The 17,225-nt window shown below is 35.3% G+C and overlaps 1 pseudogene; it reads left to right on the top strand.

Annotated features, from left to right (window-relative positions):
• The first annotated feature begins 12,060 nt into the window (after nucleotides 1-12,060).
• LOC127442702 (dual specificity protein phosphatase 12-like) lies at nucleotides 12,061-16,373 on the top strand (annotated as a pseudogene).
• Nucleotides 16,374-17,225: the final 852 nt, after the last annotated feature.

Genomic DNA, 17,225 nt, shown 5'->3' with positions numbered 1-17,225 from the left:
GGGGTGATGGTAAATTTGGCATCTTCTTTCTTCTGACTGTCGTAATTCACAGCTCTGTATTTTTTTTCCTCTTGTAGAAAGTAGTAGAAATGTATTTGCTGTGATCTCCCATTCACCACTACACAAGCTTACCTTACTATATTTAACTTCGTCATTCCACATGCGGATATGTGAAAAGTATCCATGGGAAGTTCTGAAATCTACCATCTTAGGTAATTTCTAAATAATAAACTTTAAAATACTGTGTACAATAAATGAAACAGCTTGCATCTATTACTATTTAATCTATTAACACCAAATAATTATTGAAGACCAGCATTCTTTTTTTTTCTTTCTTTCTTTTTTTTTTTTTTAAGTTTTATTGTATAGGGGATTATAATAATATTCTTTATCCACAAACTACTTAGTGAAAGATTTGCTGACCATGGCCTTTGAGAATTTGGAGAGGGGGTAAAAGAAAAAATTCTCCAAATTCCAAGCACTCAGTTCCAGCAGAGGGTCCGAAGACCCCTTAATGCCCCCCAAAGATCTCTTCAGAGTGAGGGGTCATTTAAGGGTGAGCTCCCTCTACCTCTGGAGGTTATTCAGAAGTCACCATCATTCAGAGTCTTGAACTCCTGTTTAAGGGGGACACTGAGAGAGTGTTTAGTGATGACCACTGTGTCAGTCCATGAGCCGGGCCGTCGAATGGAAAAAGCACACTGGCACCCATCCTTGCAAAAACACAACATAAAAGAACACAGGGGGATGCTAACAAAGATGAATGGCTTCTCTTCCAACTCATTCCACACTAATCAGGGCCTTTTCATTTGTTCCCTGTTAGATAATGTAAATTCGTGGAGTCAAAGAAAGGGACTAAAAGGACAATTTATCAACCTCCCCTTTATCCCTCTAATGGAGCCACATGTTCCAGAGCATTACAATCGCCCTGAGCTGCAAAGTGTATGGGGCTAACAAGAATGAGGATTATATTTTAGTGCAACTGTGAACAATGTAAAGATTTCTGGTGATGCATTCAATCCTATTGCTTTCATTAACAAGAAGAGCAGCAAACATGCAAGGTGGTATGTTCATCTTCCAAATGCAAAGATGTGTAATTCCTTTTCAAATGGCTAATGGAAATGGTTTGAAATCACAGCAGATCAGGTGGTCAATGCTCTGCTCAATCTAGAGAACCTCTAAATCATTGCAAATTTGAGGGAACGCTTAGAGGATTATCTTGCTGTTTGTCCACAACAATGGCTGGCGGTGGACCATTCAGTTGCAGAGTGTTGAAGACCTCACCCTTGCAATCATCTATCACCAGTTAAAAGCAGAGTGGCCCACCCCTTAACCCAACAGTCACTGTGCTGAGGCCAGCCATGGAGAAATGAGCACAGTCTGGTCAGCACCCTCAGACATCAACCTATGTCTGGGGGAACATGTGGCAAATACACACATAGAGACCCCGACACACAGATAAATGTGCTACTGTTCTCCAGAAGTGGTCACTCAGCCACAGATTTGCTCTCTTTTAAATGTGTCTGAAATGAACGTCTTCAAGCTAACTATCCACACTAGAGTTGTCTCACAGATCAAGAGTTCTGAATCAAGCTTTTTTGATGATCTAGTACCATAATACTTGTTTATTAGGTATGTAAACCAAAACAAGCTTCAAATAATTAGTTGTTTTACTGCTCTGTAAAAAAAATGGGTAACCTGCAATTGCAACTTTAAGGAGCTATTTTTTTATTTGATCTCTTAAGTTTGGTTTTGTTGGTGTAACATATAGTCAGGTCTCTTCAGACATTTTTCATTATATTTTTATTTGAATCAACACAGTTATTTTAGATGTTGCCACATTTTTAGGGTGACTTTTTCTTTTTGTGTACGTTCCATCCTACTACACTGTAAAAAGTATTAACCTGCAGTTATCACCTTAAAGATCTATTTCTACCTGATCTAACCCTTAAAATTATTTTTGTTGGTGCAACCTAATGTATAGACTTTTTTCACACTTCCGGCATTTGGAAAACGGAAGTAAACTATAGCAGGTTAAACTGCAGTAAATGGAAGAACACAGCTAAAATTATTTTTGCTTTCCCAATCTCCCCTACAGTAGGGATGTTAATGATTAATTGATAATCGATTAATTTTCCTTAATAAATTGATCGATTAAGCTAATCCATTTTTGATTAATTGATTTCAGTACAAATGCGTCCAGTAATTATGCCCGCAAACGTTGATAAGGCAGTCTATATAGTCATGCGCGCTGCATATTATGTCTTGTCTGCATAACAAAAGAAGAACCACAATCAGTGTTGGAGCATTTCTCTATAAAATTTTGATCTGCTAGTCTACCTGTTTCATCCCATACTACAATTACATCAGTGATTGCAAGGAAAGCACGAAGGCACATTCAGCTTATATCTCACCAACACACAAGAAATGTCATGTTATGTAAGCTAGTTTGTTTACACAGCATGTTTTGGTTTGACTTAACTTAAAATAAAAAAATTAATCCAAAGGTCCGAAATATCCCACGATCCACAACGTAATGTTTTAATGAACTCAAATATTTATACTTATATATATTTAAGTTATATATTGTATATATATATTATATTGTATACAAGTTATTATTAACAGTAATCTATTAAAAACAATTGACAAATTTGTACTAAACAGTGCCTAAATGTATTTAAACACATGGAACTAAGAATATTTTAAGATAAAAATACTAATATTGGCATTTCTTAAGTATATTAATTTAAATTATATTTAAAGAGTAGGCTACATGTTCATATTATTTGGAGTCTTCCACATGTGTCTTGTGGTAATAACATTAACGATTAATTTGTTAATTTATAGTTAATTCCACGACACTCGATTATGAAAATATCTGAAAATCGACATCCCTATCCATCCAACAGCAAAAGAAAAATCCACTATTAGGTTTCCAAGGCTTTCCACAAGAGGAAACAAAATAGAGAACAGTCACTCCTTTTTTTTAATTTTATTTATTTTTTTACTAATTGCAGGGTAATACAACACAAAGCATAATGTTATAAATTACACTAAATAAAAAAAATTGGAAAAAAAAGTTTAGATTAAGATTAAAATAGATTTACGCTGCTAAATAAGGTGAAAAGGTCTATTGTTATGTCAAATAATATTGTTGACTTAAGTAAAACCAGTAAATTAAGATGTTACCACATGAAGCAAATTTTTAAGGTTAACATTTTTTTTTGCAGTGTAGTTTAAAATGTTGTGGCCAGTTTTTGTTTTGATAAACTCTGTATCTCTGATGAGATTCGGAAGATAGACCATTGTCTTTTTGTAATACCAGTGAGATCTTATCTGATCGAGTGAAGTGAAAACTTAAGAAACAACCTTCCTATCTGCTCTACTGATCATATAGACTGTGTGTGTTTGGGGGGTAGTTCTCCATCTGTCATACACTCATTAACCTAGCCCCCTCATGTTTTAATCAGTCCCCACACACAGACCACGCCCACTCACACACACATATGAGTGGAACCTCGCTGTTCTTCAAGGCTCGAGCATGGCAAGCACAGCCAAGGCAAGTATCATCAATCTCACAGGTCATTAATCTCTGAGCACAAAAGCATAACATGCTGCACATTTTCAGTGTTAAACCTCTTTTTGATGCAGACCATTTTGTCCATAACACACCAAAGCAGCATGCCAATTGCTTTTAATCATCTGTTGTGTGCAGAAAACTACTTATTGGAAACATGATTGAAAATTATTAGAATTTAAAAAAATGTAAATAGTAAAATACTTATTCCTACTGGTGTTGTTTCCAGCAATAGAAGAAAGTAATCATTAATCACAGTATTGTATTCTTTACTGGTCAACTCTGGCCTTCAGATATCTACTGAGGGGCCCAAATGCAATTTTGCACACTGACATTTTTGTGTGTAGTATATAAACTAAATTCCTGATCACACCTTAACACCTTAATTTCTAGACAGCAAAAAAATTAGGGAAAATACTTTTTATTTTTTATTCAAAGGAGTTATAAATTATCATTCTAAAGGATTAAGAATACATTTCACTTTTTTGAAATATATGTGATGCTGCTGTGATGCCAGCAAATTTGGTAAAACCTGATCGCCCACCATTACACAGTATTCTGACAGAGCAACTCTAATATCACTGCTTTGTAACCATTTTGTAGTAAGAAGGTTTCAGCAAGAGGGCAGAGCTGACCTCCAGGAAGGACTGCCAGCATTACCTCGTGAGTGGCGTCTTGCTTCTCTTTCGCCACAGGATGCGCGTCATAAATCTTACTCAATCCAACTGACAGAGGAGCTCATGGGACGCAACCCATGCCATACTGATCAACACATGAGTACTAAATGTAAATGAACACATAGGCACACAAAGCATGGGTTGTTACAATAAAATATATACAAAGAGATGGGTATTTTGGGAAACCATTGTAAAATCTCCAAAAGTGTATAAACAAATTGAGAGCTTTAAGGGTATAAAGTGAAAAGAGTGCATTCCACAAAGGAACTTCTGCATTTTTCTGATTAAAGCCAACAGATTTTATTGATTAGACAAACATTATTATACAAACGTTATTCTACGGTATGTACGTAGGGTTCCCATGGTATTGGAAAACCTAGAAATATATGAGGAAATAAAAAATTTTAAAAAATTCTAGGGCTGGAAATGTCATGTAAATCTAAATTGTCATAGAAATTTCTATAGTGAATATACATGTTTCTAGTTTTGTCTTGGCTCTAAAATTTCTTCAGCTAGATATTGCTCTTGTCTGGATTAATTTGTGCTTGCAAGCCATATAATTTTCTGTTGGTGAGTGAATCATTCTTTTTTTGAGTCAGTTCTTTTAAACGAATTAGCTGAAATGTTCACAAATCAATGGACATGCTTCATGAGCATATCGGTCTGAATCAAAATAATTATTTTTTTTAAAAATATGAATCCAGTTATCTCAAAACCTGGAAAGGTCATGGAAAAGTCATGGAAATCCAATGACAGTGTGGAAACCCTGAACTACTGTATTGCTTACTTTCATAGTAAACTAGTTAAACTCATTTTTGCAGTGAAGTTCAGACAAACAAAGATACATCAGTAAAATCAATGCAATAACAAGATCCCAAAATAGGAAAAGAGGCTTTTGACATAATTTAAAATCTTTTGCAGCAGTATATCTAAAAGTCACAAGAAAACACAAATGTCCAGTATCTCAATGAAATGACTCAAAATATAGAAAACATGAGAATATTTCATTCTAGAAAATAAGAACATTGCATAATCAGCCAAGGAGTGAAAGTGAAGTGAAAGTTTGTGAGGACATCTGACAGCATGATCATGGGACACTTTCCACAGTGACTGTACAAGAGAGGCATTATACCACATGTTTGTAATTCCAATGTGTAAAAATAGAAAAGAGGAAAGAACAGAGTGATTTAAAAAAGATACTATACAATGGTTAATTAGTCGAAAAGCAAATGCAGGAAAACACTTGGCAATGAAGCACTAATTTTTGAAGCACTGAAATAGATACGGGTGAAGTAGGGTTACCCTGAGTGAACTTTTGAGAGGAAACAACAGGCAAAATCAATTGTGCCTTAAGAGCACAGGCACAGGGAGTCACACCTCTTGGGCTGCCAGCTGAGAAGAACTATTTTGATGCTTTCTGCTTTAAACTAGAGCTCTGGTAGAATCATTTTAATGAAAAACAACCATGAGGTTTTAAACAGGATGCCAAGGCCAGGTGCGTTTAAAATTTGAAGAAAGGGCAGAAAGGTTAATGTAGACTTTAGAGAGGAATTTTTTTGGCTGAAATGAGAGAAACAGTGTTCATATATCAGCAATCTCTTCAGCTCTTCAGAGAATTTTGGGCCTTTCTGAGAAGAAAGCCACTTCTTAGAAAGGACCTGTTCTCAGATGACATATGGCAAAATCCGAAACCTTTTAGAAATAAAGCTCTTTAGCCAAACCATCTGAATAGAAATGAATAGGCTAGTTGGAGTAAACCATATACTTTTTGATGATGAATCATTTTGTACATGTGTAAATGGAAGATATAATTGTGGATGCATGCGTAACTTTCTTTTTCAGGCAGTTTTATTTCCTCTAGATGTATCAGTATAGCACAAGTAGCATTTCCTTCATGGAAAATATTGAGGCAAGGAGGAACTTTCGACAATGACCTGTACTATTTATTTCCTATCTTGCCCTGTTCTGTTGCAAAAGCAAATGAAGTTTTGTAACTGAAATCTTAATGTCTCAAGCATAAAGGGTGCTGGAGAAACACTTGAAGCCTATTTCACTTAGCACAGATGTTCATTTCTAGGAAGCATCAGTCCTTATTTTTCTTTAAGCTCTTAATCCTAAATCTCTGCCTTTTTGGGTCTAGACGATTATAAGATGCTGATGCAAATTTCTGATGCTCTTACAAAAATCAATAACCCTAATCATTACATGACAACCAGATGGCAAATGACTGCTGTTAATAAAAGAAAATATTGAAAAATATGTGTTTCTGCTGTCTGATTAGGATTCATTTGATAATGTAGTGATGCTGCACAAATGCTGTGCATTCCAGGAAAGACGTACGTGAGTGGAACAGGTTGGGTAGCGGGGCCAGATGTAGGCATGGGCAGGGGTGGGCTGAGCCCACCCAAAAGTGAGTCTTGCCCACCCAATCAGACATTTGGGAAACACGGTTTTAAATAATATATATATATATATATATATATATATATATATATTTTTTTTTTTTTTTTTTTTTCAAATTGTACATTGGTTAAAAGCAATATGGGGGCAGGCTGTGTGTTGGGCTGTAGACTGCCCAACCAATCACAAAACACCACCAGAACTGTGTAGTGTTTTTCTATTTTTGTCACTGACCGAAAGCAATGACACACCCAAGAAGTGGATGCTGCAATCCAGAGAGTCTGAGATGTTGCGTGCGGTAATTAAAGATATTTTTGTGCAATGTATAGGTTTTTAGTGCCCATATAGAAGCCTGGTGCTGTCTCAGTGTGCAGTGACCATGTGGCTGCTGTTAATGTATCACAGGCTCCCTCTTATCAAATATCTCCCTGACTCCCTCTCCCTCCACATCAGCTCCCCAAAATCACGCTGCGGGTGTTTGTGAAATACTGGACCTTAATTATAAAGTAGAGGTCTGCGCGGGATGGGTTTTCAGACCCACTCCTGCGATATTCTGTCCCACTCCCATCCAAAACAATATTTAATATTTTGTCCCATTCCTGCCTGCAACTTTCACATTTTGTCCCACTTCCACTCGAAAGCCCGCAGGTAGTGGTCTGCGCAAATGTTTCAGTCCCGGCCCCCTAAGATTCTGTCCTGCTCTGGTATCAGGCTTTTTTTTTTTTTTTAATTCCCACCCAGAAAAAAGAGAGAGAGAGAGAGAGAGAGAGAGAGAAATCAAGTTTTGTTATCACTCTAACATTGCCAAATATCTGATTGACCTTTGGTTGGTTTCAAAGTTTTGTTTGTACATTTCTTTAATAAAGCGTTAACATCCATAGCACTTTCCACTGGATGGAGCACAAGGAATAATTTGTATGAATTAGCCACTAACCCTATGCCTGTAAATATTTTATTTTTTGTTGGTCTTGCGTAATAGACAAATAACACGAATAACACTCTGTATCTTAAATACATTAAATAAATTTCAAGAAAATCTATTTTGTTATTTAGATATTTATATTTTGCGGGAGTCCTGCAAGTCATTTGTTTCACTCTGTTGCACCGGGTCCCATTGATTCTGCGGCCATTATTAGCTGATAGTACCGTACGCGATCATGATTCATAGCTGGATACAGTGTTTTGTGGGACGTGTGCTTCTGTTTCCCCTGTTGTTAATTCGGTGTCAGTGAGTGATGCTGTCTGTCTCTTCATGTCTTACATCTCTTTTATATTAAATTTTTTACAGTGCTGTGATAGTTTGTTGTTTATTGTTTGTCATTGCGCTTTAAATTACTCTGTTTGCCATGAAAATAACCATTGGTGTTTACATGGCAGTACTTTCCATCCATCCATCCATCCAAATTCCTGTATTCTCTAAATGACTTTACACATATAGTTTCACTGGTAAAAATATCAATACCCTTTACTACCCTACAAAGGCCATACTCATTAACTAACACTGAGAAAAATGGCTTGAATTATTTTGATGTGGATTTTGTAGTTACTGCATTTTCACACAATGGTTACTCTGAATTTCAGCAAATGAGACAAACTCATCTGTCACTGACAGATCATAAGAGACCTGTTTCATTCATAACTCTATTTTGCGTTTTGTCTTTGTGGGGTAGGATCATTGCTTATTACATTTCTGTCAAACGAATCGTCATCATTTAATATTATATAATTTCTTCTTTAAGCAGTTCTCATCTGTGTCAAATTTTAGGTTCTTAATCTTGATCTCTCCATTAAATATATTTCCTTTCAATCCATCCTTATTTTCCTCCTTGATATTATTTCTCTCCAATCCATCCTTGCATTCATGGGGATTCTGATTTGTCTTTGTAATTTGCTTTAAGGCTGTAATTCTAATTACTCTGAAAGTGTAAAGTTGTCAGTGCCCACTACAATCTTATGATTATATAGAATGTTTATCAGTTTATTTATTTCAATATATTTTTTGCAGCCTGATCTCATAGTGAAAACGGAAAGAGTAGACTGACTTTTCTTTCGTCAAAATCGGTATACATTGACCGAAATTTCAAAACACTGCCCCCAGTGGCCAAAGCAGTAAGTGTTGTAGGGCATATGAGCACGTGTGAGCTCCATTTATGTTCAGGAGAGGCTGCCAAAAGCTAGTAGTGAAGCAAGTTGTTTTCAGCTTTACAGGATGTTATACAATGAAGAGAAAAGCATATATTTATAAATTATTTCCCCCAACTCAAACCCAAACCTTACCTTAACCATTAGTGGCGTAAAAAAGTAATGCTAGAGGGAAAAGTGAAACCTTCGAATCATGCTCATCATTAATAATTCAAACATGGTTACTGTCTGGATTTGAACCCTAATTTCCCACACAGCTGATGCAACGTGCTGCCAATCGCGCCAGGTGGAAAGGTAAACGCACTGGAACCACTGCAAACATGTCTGATAAGAATGCTGTATGTCAGCATACAGTCGCCGATCCTAGTGTACCGAAACTATCGGAAACATCATGCCAACTTCATGTGTGATCATATCGATTTTTTAATATGGGGAATAAGTGTAAAATATAGTTATATTTGGCCTTATGATCTTGGCAATTACACCATGTCACGCCAATTAAATACATTCAATTTGTAGTCTGAGTACCCCCCCCCCCCAAACCTATAATATCCATCAGCCCACCCTAGCATAGCTGGCAGGAGCTGGCCCTGTTGAGTAGGGATTCTGTGGGATCACATGAGGTTAAGTTGGACTTGTCCTGAGAGGACAAGTCAGATTAAGGCACAGGCATCTGCTCTGTAATGTTACAGTCACTTGTTGAGGTGTTATTCAAGTTTCCATAATATGCCGTAAGAAAATGGCCCTAAAAAGTACTTGGATACAAACACTTAAAAAGTTTATGAATGTCAGTGCATTACATAACCAAATATGGCAACACTTTACGATAAGGTTCCATTCGTTAACATTAATTAATGCATTAGGTATCATGAACTAACAATGAACAATATATTTTTTACAGCATTATAACATTTTAGTTTATGCTAGTTAATAAAAATACTATTGTTCATTGTTAGTTCATAGTGCATTAATGTAAACTAATACAACTTTTGATTTTAAAAATGTATTTCTATTTGTTGAAACTTATTGACCAAGATTAATAAATGCTGTAGAAGTATTGTTCATTGTTAGTTCATGTTAACTAATGTTAACAAATTGAACCTTATAGTTGCGTGTTAGCCAAAATATTATATAGCCTTTATTTTAAAGAATGGTTGTACAAAGCACACTTTTTGAACAAAACTTTTTCACACAAACAAACAAACAATTGATATACTGTCCAGAATGTACAAAAAGTATTTAGACATGTTCTGGTTGTCAAACTTAAGTGGAACATGTCTATAGTTCATGAAGTTACTCAGCTAGGACAACTGTGAACTAACTTTGTATCCACTTTACAGTAACTTCTTGAGACCAGTTGGTTAATAGTAATTGCAAAAATGTTTTAAAAAATAAAGTCATTTCTAAGAAAAATTCCAGCATCAATTGAAAAATGCAACTTGGTTTGATACAGTTATATTGTTGTATTGCAATGACATTTTTAAGTGTGTATTTTTGGTTCACCAAAGACCTCTCGAAAATACATAATTATTTGGTATGAGGAGTTTCATGTAAATTGAGTTACAGGCAACCATATAGATGATTGAGGTAAGACTTATGTAGGATGCAGTTTTTACTGGACACCTTCAGTCTTGTTTAAATGTCATGGTGTTGGCTTTCATAGACCACATGCAGGGCAGCCAAAAGTCTACCAAAAGGGTAGTAATACAGATCTAGACACACACCATGGAATCTTGTTAAAATGTAAATTAGATTAAAAGCACAAATATAAGCTAAAAAAAAAAAAGAAAAAAAAATACAGGCTACATCCTCCATGAACATAAACTTGTAAATAAAATATTTCTCTCTTGGCTGAATATGGTTTATGGCATTTCCACGAGGAAAACGGCTTAATAAACATACTAAATACTGCCTTAAAATGCAAGGTTTCTCTTAGGTTAGCTAAATGTGAAAGTATTGAGTCCCCACCATGATAGAAAAACAAAACCTCTTTAAACTGAATTGTGATGATGGACCACTCTTAAAAAAAAAAAAAAAAAAAAAAAAAAACATTAGGTAGGAATGGGGTGTAGTCGGCAAATTAGAAGAAAAAAATAGAAGTCAGTCAATCGGACGTTGAACATAAAAATATGCTTATGGACATGTAGAATCTTCATTCAACAAAATAAATAACATAAACAGGAATTGCATGACAGAACATAAATGTTGTCGTTATATTAACAGCTTAGAGCAAAATATTGCAATATCTTGTGCAGAAAAATATGCTATTTCTTTTCTATTAACGCCCTCTAGCGGCGACGGGATGTTCTTCCCGGAACTAACAAATTCGCTCCTGTTTCCTACCGACTTTTTATGTAACTGGACCTCCACATTCACAACAGGTAATATATATTTCCCCCAAATTGAACCATGAAGAGGGAAGTCACTGTATGCAGATGATGGGGCTTTATGGAAGAAAGGACGAAATATTCCATATATAGTACAAAGCATGCAGTTGGCAGTAGCTGAAGTGGAAAGATGGGCAGGGAATTGGGGATTTCGACTATCATTGCAAAAAACAAAAGTAAATTACTTTTCAAAAAAGAAAATAACTCATATAGTTAGAATAAAACTATATGGACAAATTTTAGAACAGGTCTCAAATATGAGATTTTTAGGGGTATGGTTGGATACGAAATTGACATTTGCTGTACATATACAGAAGTTAATTGATAAGTGTAAGAAAGGAATAAATATAATGAGGTGCTTGGCAGGAGTGGAATGGGTGCAAGACGCCATGCATTAAGGAGCATATATTGTGCACTTATAAGATCAACAATTGATTATGGGAGTATAGTATACATGTCTACATCAGCAACTTTATTAAAAAAGGTAGATGTTATTCATGCACAAGCCTTGTATGTATGTTGTGGTGCTTTTAGAACCTCTCCTATATCAGCTATACAGATAGAGATGGGAGAGATGCCAATGGAAATCTGTAGACTCAAGTTGGCTATGGAATATTGGACATCCTTAAAAGAACATTATGAAATCCATCCAGCTAAAAAGGTATTGGAAGGGTGCTGGGAATAAAAACAAGTTTACACAAGTTTTAGGTGGTATGTGCAAAAAGAGGCCCAGGACATGGGACTGACAAGAATTGATGTCAGTACTACAGTGGCAATTCCAATAACTCCTCCTTGGTTATTTCCTATGCAAATAGTTGACTTGCAGCTACTGGAAAAAATGAAAGATAATGAGGGATTGGTACCTAAGGACGAGATGACGCAACAGGATCTGGATCAGGAGTATTGTCAGGAGATTAAATTTTTTTTGGATGGATCTAAAGACCCTGAATCCAGTTGTACAGCGGCTTCGGTATTCATTCCCCATTTTAAGACCAGAATTGCTAAAAGGACAAGTGACCATTTATCTGTTTATACAACAGAAATGATAGCAATTATGATGGCTCTTCAATGGGTGGAGGAAATTCAGCCATTAAATACAGTAATATGCGCGGACTCATTCTGTATTAGTACGTTTGTTAAGTGGTAAATCAACATCGAGGCAAGATGTATTGTATGAGATTCTACAGAGTATGTTTAGAATTAGACAATATAGATTAATTATTTCATACTTATGGGTACCGGCACATGTAGGGATAGAGGGCAATGAGGAAGCAGATCATCTGGCCAAGAATGCATAAGGTCATATAAATGTAGATATAAATGTAGCATTAAGAAGAAATGAAAGGAATAATTAAAGAGGCAGTGATTAAGAAATGGCAGAAGATGTGGGATGGGGAGTTAAGGGGTTGTCACCTATATAGAATTCAAAAACTGGTTGGAATTGGAAGGAAGAACTTTGGAAATAGAAAGGAAGACTCAATAATATCTCAACTCCGCATTGGACACACTGCTCTTAATGATAAGCTTTTTATTATTGGCGAGCACAAATCTGGTAATTGCAGTAATTGTGGTTTACCAGAGACTGTAGAACATGTGATATTATACTGTGAAGCATACAAAAGAGAAAGATCACAAATGGTAGAAGAGCTAAGCTTATTGGAAATAGGGAATGTGTCACTTAAAACTATATTGAATAATGCCCTGAAACAATTTAAAGTTTATTATGAACTGATAAAGTATTTAAAATAAGTGGTCTGATTAATAGATTTAATTTAAAAAAAAATTACTTTTTTTTTTTATTCATCCACAATGCTCCACACTCCAGTCCAGTAGGTGGCGGAAATGCACCTTTAAGCTGGTTGCCAACCGCCAATAAATGTAAAAGAAGACGACGACGACCGGTAACACGTAAGAAACAGCTGTCGAAGATTTGCAGGGATAAATGTTTCTGAATTAAATAATTGTTTAATAAAATAAAATAAAAAAAATAAAAATAAAAATCACCTTGAACAAAACTGAAAATAACAAACAAGTATTTTGTCTAACAATAAATGTGATAATTTCAGGGATTTTCATTAGCTACATAAATTTGCAACATTTTAAAAATGATTAAATATTATATCCACTTGCCTCAAAATCAAACGTTAGACATTGCACACAATTATCTCATGGATCAGATTATTTTGCAGTGTATAGTGTCAAACAGATATTTAGGAAAGTATTGTGGTAGTTTTTGTTGCTATTTAGTGTTTTGGGAGAAAATCAAATCAAATGTGCCTTTTGTCCCATTGTACCCTATTGCTGAACAGGCCATTAGTTAATGTGCATTCAAATGGTTACAAATGTGATAAAACATTGATTCATATTTTCTTATACTGTATTAATATTTGAATGTACATAAACTGCTGGTGGTAAGCATAATATCATGTTTGTTAATGACTATTTCATTGAAGTTATTATAAGGTGTTACCAGTGTCTTATTTTGTAATCAGAAGTATATCAGTAATATGTTATGTATGTCATTGTGATTCAACTTTTTGCTTCTTTCTGACGTCATGTAGGGCAAAGCAGAAATGCTGCTGTAGTGACTGCCTATCTCATGAAAACCTGAGTTTACAGGATGCATATACTAAACTCCAAAACTTAAAACCAGATGTGAAGTGAGTATGTTTCATTGTTTATCCTGTGATGTAAGGTTTGCCATTGCTTATTGCAAAGTTTAAAAGACACTTGCAGATGAGTCTTGGTTTTGAAGAGTTGAACGAAGAGTTTCTGGACCAGTTGGCACTTTGTGAATTAATGGATTGCAAACTAGACACCACAAATCCCATATACAAACAGTTTAGATTGAAGAAAATTACAGAAAAATATCCAGTTATGTAAGTTTTAAAACAAGTTTTTGTATTACTTTTAAACTTAAAAATATATTGTACAATTCTTAATACATTAGTAAATACTGTATGTGGCCTTGGATTTCATTCACTGCCCATAGCTGCTAAATCTGTAAGATGGTTATAATTAAAAATAATAATAAGAGCTATCATGGAAATGATTAGTAGGCCTTAGTACTGCCCTGTCCTAAACACAATTTTTATGATCTCTCTTATGTTTTAAAAATGCTAAACATCTTTCAGATTCTGCAAGGGTCATGTCAACTAATGATAAAATGGGAATGTTAAGTTTTGAGCACAACTATAAGTTCAACCAAACTTTTACAGATGTTTTAAAAACAAGCTCACTGAATGCAATCAACAAGGAAACCTGCTATATAAGTCATTCTTTTTTATATTTTGATCAATTCAGAGCTTCAGAATGTCCCAAAAGATGTTTTAGTTGTTGACCCTGCCCAAACCCAGAATGCAGAGGCTGTTTTCAGATGTAGAAAGTGCAGGTATAATCTCTTTTTAACTTTTCCCAAGCAGTTGGTACCATATGCAGAAGATATGAATAAGAATTTACGACTTTGACTTGACTGACATTGTCATCTCCCTCTGTCTTCTGTTCTAAACAGGCGCAAACTCTTCCGCCACTCCAGCATTCTGTCACTGTGTTGGAGGCGGAGCTTCAGCATTCACTCATAAGAAGACAAGGACAGTGACCCCTTCAGCTGAAGATCAGAAACAGTGCACATGCCAGTGCAGTGGATGGAGCAGGCTTTACTAGGTGTTATGGATGGGACAGGTAGTACCAGATCACCTCACACATCTGAGGGAGGAATGGATGATTGATTGCTTTGTACTTTATTAATCTCTGATGGGAAATTTGGTTGCAGGACAGCAGCAACAATCAGCACATTTTAGAATACACAATGTTTAACAGACACTATTCCTCATACAATACATATGCACAAAATGCAAGGCAAAAAAAAGTGAAATAAAAAACCTGGAGGTTATTAAAAGAAATTACAAAACCTTTTTCCTAAGTGTCTGAAAAAGACAAATAGAAATGATTATTCATTGATTATTGTGAAAGTTCAAGGGGCTTCTAGATTTATAATAGAAAGAAAGAAAGAAAGAAGGAAAGCATATTACATTATACTGTCCTCTTCCCCTGTTTGCTAGGGAGGTCAGAGTTCTGATACTCTTAATAGATTGTAGCAGCTGCTTTTGTTTATTAATAGATGTTTTAATATATTCCAAAATTAAAAGCTTATGTAAAAACTCTCTTCTAGCCCAAATGCAGCTCAAAGCTGGGCTCCTTTAACTGGTATGGCGAACAGTGTTCGTATGAACGCTGGGTGAATCCAGCCTTCCAGATGCACAAGCGTTCATTATGCTACAAATGCTGTCGATTGAGATTAACTTGTATTGAACCTGAAATATTCCTTTAAGCAGAAGGTTTAATTTTTATTAAATCAAATTCATATTTTAAATAGAACATTATTTTGTAATTTGTACACAAATAGACGTTGCAAGTACTACAACATTAGGTTTTCCTTTCTGTAGGTGGCGCCATATAACCAGTACTTTTTCATTACACCAGGTTCTATGCAAATTTAATGAGTGTTGGTATTCATAGTGTAGTGGAGAATAAAGACAAAGCAGCCTTAATTCTCATTTACACTGCCAAATATAGATAAAAGATATGTAAATGTGAGACTGTTTAAACTGATACAACATGATTGTATTCATCCCCACTGACAATGCTTGAGTCCTTGCTCACTAAACACTGCTGTAGAGTTAAAGGCCAAAAAAAAAACAACAAAACAAAACAGGGTATGATGTTTGCTGTCTTTGAGCTCATAGAAGAAGCCATCACATGCATCGAAAGCTGATAAAGGAAGGATATTTTGGTGAAATAATTTTAAGAGCGATCTCATACAGAATTCAGATAAGAGCCAACATCTGTATATTTGACAATAAAACTTTGAAAAGGGCATGTACTGTGCTTTTCTTTTTGAAATTTTTTTTGTTGTTGTTTTTTTTAGCACTTATACAAATTAATGTGTACCATAGTTTCCTTTTGGCCCCCAGCTCATGTAGTGGTGTGTTTATTGAGAATCTGAGTGACACTTTGAGTGGTTATGGCATTGAGTTGTAAAATCCTGTTGTGTTTATAAGGGTCATATTCCTTATGTAATGACCTGAACCCTCTCTGTGAAGTGTAAATAAGTGAAGAGCTGCCCACTGCGTACGTGCATTCAAGAGAAACACTGCCAGTTGAGAGGAGAGCAGGATTTCAGGGGCCCTTGTCCAGCAGAATGTACAGCCCAATAGTGAAGTTGAGAGAGAAAAGGGATAACTAAATGGAATGCCCAAAAACACCAGGCAGTCCCTTGCACAATATATGTCATTGGTTTAGAATAAGGAGGTGTGGATAATCAAGGCATCTGATTTTCAGTCTTTCTGGTTTTAAAAGTGTAACTTCTGTGTGACAGTCTTGACCTTTTCAATTGTAGCAGTTTAGGGTGCAATACACTTTTAGTTTATTCTGTCCTTTCAAGAGTTAATCTAACAACTGTGGTTTTTTTTAAAGACATGCCATACATGTGAACATGAGAAAGGGCCCTGTTCTTACAAATGGAAAAAACAGTATTGATCTAGACGGTAAAATTGGTATTGGCTGGTTGTGTGAGACTCACTGAATAGAATGAAAGTATAGTTTGGCCTATTTGACTTTGTTGCACAGTGCACCAATGTCCACCAAGTGTTAAAGGAATATTCCGGGTTCAATACAAGTTAAGCTCAATCGATAGAATTTGTGGCATAATATTGATTACCACAAAATATATTTTGACTTGTTGCTCCTTTAAAAAAAGCAAAAATCTAGGTTAGAGTGAAACTCTTACAGTGGAAGTGAATGGGGCCAATCCTATAACATAAAAATACTTGAGGTTTTCAAAAGTATAGCCACTAGAAATAAACAATATATGTATGATTTTAGTGTGATAAAATCATTCACTAACGTTTTCTGTGTAAAGTTATAGCCAATTTTACAAATTTGTTACCATGGCAATGTAATGTCATCAAACCCTAAAACCTTAAAATGACTAAAAACGACAACAGTAGAATTAATGTGCTTTTATAAAATTATAAGATT

Source organism: Myxocyprinus asiaticus, chromosome 6, assembly GCF_019703515.2.
Source record: "Myxocyprinus asiaticus isolate MX2 ecotype Aquarium Trade chromosome 6, UBuf_Myxa_2, whole genome shotgun sequence".
Taxonomy (NCBI): Eukaryota; Metazoa; Chordata; class Actinopteri; order Cypriniformes; family Catostomidae; genus Myxocyprinus; species Myxocyprinus asiaticus.
This window is presented reverse-complemented; position numbering and strand designations above follow the sequence as displayed.